The following is a 4,145-nucleotide window of genomic DNA, read 5'->3' on the forward strand; positions in this document are numbered from 1 at the left end:
ATGAGTTACTGACATATACGTGTGTGTGTGTGTGTGTGTGTGTGTTGCTGTTTGTGTGCTGGCCCTGAAGTTTCAGGGAAGGGCTGAACTAAGTTTCCACGAATTGCATTTCCATTAAAAAGAAATGGATGGAGCAATTTTGCTGGTAGTGAGAAAAAGAAAATGAATAGAGGAATAATGTGTGTGTACAAAACATTTAAGCTGATTAGTTTACATAACAAAGATATTCCCCTACATCTTCAACTCATTTGACAGTCATAAAGTTAACAGTTGTAAAAATCCTGTCCGGTTGCCTGAAAAAGTGAAAAGTGAAAGTGATGTGACATGTGGCGACCCATACTCGGAATTAGTGCTCTGCATTTATGCCATCCAAAGTGCACACACACACCGTGAACACACACCCGGAGCAGTGGGCAGCCATTTTTTTTCTGCGGCGCCCGGGGAGCAGTTGGGGGTTCGGTGCCTTGCTCAAGGGTACCTCAGTCATGGTATTGAAGGTGGGAGAGAGCGCTGTACATTCACTCCCCCCCCCTACAATCCCTGCCGGTACGAGACTCGAACCCGCAACCTTTGGGTTACAAGGCTGACTCTCCAACCATTAAGCCACGACTTCCCCTGCCACTGCATTTCCAAAAATTGACGAGAGAAGAGAAGGTCCCTCCATGTGGATATCAATGATGTTTACTCCTCCTGACTAAAGCAGTGCTAATCAAAAGAGACAATTAAACTAGCTGGCCAAAGAAGTATGGTCAAATTTCTCTGAAATGTACTTGATACAATATATCCATACAATAAATATTAAATAAATTAAGCGAATAATAATAATTATAAACATTTAATATTATTATTACATTTAATTTATGATTATAAATTTATTTAGTTTATGAAATACATTTAAATAAATAAATCCGATAAATATATATTAAGTATAAGAATAATACCTATCTGTTTATTTAGTCTTATATAATTTATTGATTAATGATGTTTGCTAAGGCAATAATCACTATTAGTTCCTGTTGCTCATAGAAATAGGGATGTGAACAAACATAACTCATCATTATTTATGCTAAAGACATGAATGCAACTTAAAATCATGGGGCTTACCGAGGGAAGGTGTGCTATTATTTTTCTAGGCCAAATGATTTATAATATTACATGAGAAATGTTGCACCGGCAACCAGCCACAACACCCTAGTAATGTAGAGGCAAGTTTTGCTACTCATATTTTCTGTAACACACTCAAAAAAAAATTTAAGCCCTTTTTTTTTAAGATTTACACAACTGAATTAATAGTAAAATTCCATAAAATTGAATTGAATACAAATTGATTTTAATTGGATAATTGAACAATCATTAATCAATTAAATATGTAAAGATTATTCAATTAACTTTTTACTTAGAATTTTACTATTAATTAAATTGCGTAAATCTAAAAAAAAAAGCTTTACATTTGTTTTGAGTGCACTTTACAACAAGGTCTCATTTGTAAACATTAATTAATGCGTTAACTAATATGAACTAACAACGAGCAATGTATGTTCATAGCATTTATTAACCTTTGTAAATGGTTTAAGTCAGTTCATAGTGCAATAAATAATATTAACAGATACTTTTGATTTTTAAAATATATTAGTAAATGTTTCAATTAACGTTGAATAAGATTAACTAATGTTTAATTTTCCAAATAAACCTTATTGTACAGTGTTACAACATTTTCTTCAAATAGTGTAAAGATCTAGTGTATTATTATTCCAGCTTGAGCCCAAAGTGAGTTGTAATTGACATTTCTCAGGTAGTCTAATCTCTGACAGACTGTGTGCCGCACTGACAATGTCTATAACCTCAGGCTGAATACCAGTGTTATAGTGGTTTTAACATGTCTGGTTGAACTGAATGCAAAACATTAAAAAAAAAATGTTCAAATGAGCTTTAAATGGCAAGAAAGGGTGTGTTTTCACCCAGCGGTCAAGAAAGTATTTGTTTGAAGTCAAAGGTCAAGAGTGTCTGACATGATTGTCTAAATATTCCCACTGAACTAGTTTTTCAGTCAAAAAACAATTCATCTTTTTACTTTTCGGCAATACTATAACATAAAGCACATGAAACGTACTTGATTATAATTGTCACTGTAGTCTGTTATTCAATATTATGAGCCCAAAGTAAAAAAGTGTTTTATTTCCGTAAAAAGGAATACTTTTTAAAAGTATGCTAAAGTGTACTTCTTTTTCACAAGAGCCATCAGGAACAAAACACAAGTTACATAACATTATCCTTACTAAGCAAAAAGTTTTGAATTGTCAGTCACAATTAAATGTTGTAATTGCCTGACATCTGAAAGAGGGAGACAGTGCTACTAACAAGGTTTCATGTTAGTTACATGCAAGTCTATATGTAGAAACAATGAATCAATCTTAACTGTCAGAAAGGCCGTTCTTGAGTGTGTTTTGAGTGTGCCTCTGAGCACGTATAGCACATGAACCTCTGTGCTCCTGAAGCTGTTTCAGAGTTGTAGTTTTAGGAAATAATGCTAAACATTTCTCACTAAGCATGTGAAAGGCATCCCACAAGACGTGCCTTGTCTGGTCTGCCTGATGGTCACCTGGTAACGCTGCCTGTCAATGACTCCTACCTACCCGTGTATTTACGCACATTTGACGAGATCCAATACCACACAAGCTACAGATCAGGTGTTGTCAGTAACTATATGTGTGTGGAGAATCCCACTAAAAATAAATTGTTGTGAAGCCTGAATTACATCCCTGCACTTGTGCGGAAGGAACATACTTATCATTCAAACAACCATTATTAAACCAGTGCCAAAGAAGTCTCCAATGACAGTGCTTGGATGACTACCAACAAGTGCGCTGACTGCTGAGAAGTGCTTTGGGTGGCTGATTATAGTACAAAACAAGAACACCATCCCAGCTACCCTTGTGAAAAAAGAAGTACCCTTCAGCTGTACATATTATGTAAATAATATGCTTTAAAAGAATATACGTACAAACTAAATGTAATGTTTTCAGACACTTAAATGCAATTAAATGAAAATGTATTATAGTCAGGAGTGCACATAAGTGGTCCGCAGGTCCGCAATGCGCGACCAAAATAAAAAATGCCCTGTATAAATAAGTTCTGACAGCGCATTTGCGTACCGACATTATTGACAGCTGTTAATGCACAATTACCATTTTAGATAGACAAACTGTACTGTATGAGATTTCTATTCAAAAGCATAAATCTAGGCTACCCGCTGCCATTTTCAAAGCACAGTGCAAAACTGTGACATTTCATTCACTGACGCTCTTCAATCGGCAGCGCTAAACCCGGAAGCGCATATACTTGCCATAAAAAGCCTGCTGATTTAAGGTTGAAAATGATGAAAATTTATATAAAAAAAAATAATAAGTAAATATTAGCATTTTATTTTAAGTTCACCATAAAATAATTATATTTGTATTTAATACTCATTTACATTACATTTACAATTCAAACTGTACTGTATGAGATTTCTATTCAAAAGCATAAATCTAGGCTACCCGCTGCCATTTTCAAAGCACAGTGCAAAACTGTGACATTTCATTCACTGACGCTCTTCAATCGGCAGCGCTAAACCCGGAAGCGCATATACTTGCCATAAAAAGCCTGCTGATTTAAGGTTGAAAATGATGAAAATTTATATAAAAAAAAATAATAAGAAGTAAATATTAGCATTTTATTTTAAGTTCACCATAAAATAATTATATTTGTATTTAATACTCATTTTTACATTACATTTACAATTAGACATTTAGCAGATGCTTTTATCCAAAGAGACTTACAAATGAGGACAATGGAAGCAATCAAAAATACAAGTGCTATAACAAGTCTCAATTAGCTTAATGCAGTACACGTAGCAAGGGTTTTTTAAATAATATAATAAATAGATAGAATAGAAAGAAAACAGATAGAATAGAAAAAGAATAGAGCAAGCTAGTGTTAGAGTATTAGTGTAATACTCCCTTTTTATTTTAAAATATAATAGTATTATCACACTTTATTATTTTGTTTATTATTTAATTAAAAAAATGAACAAAATAAAGTGCAATAATATTATCACTATTATTAATAAAATTGTTATAGTTATATTTAATGGGTCACACTATGTG

Source organism: Sinocyclocheilus grahami, unplaced genomic scaffold (genome assembly GCF_001515645.1).
Source record: "Sinocyclocheilus grahami isolate Dianchi unplaced genomic scaffold, SAMN03320097.WGS_v1.1 scaffold391.1, whole genome shotgun sequence".
Taxonomy (NCBI): domain Eukaryota; kingdom Metazoa; phylum Chordata; class Actinopteri; order Cypriniformes; family Cyprinidae; genus Sinocyclocheilus; species Sinocyclocheilus grahami.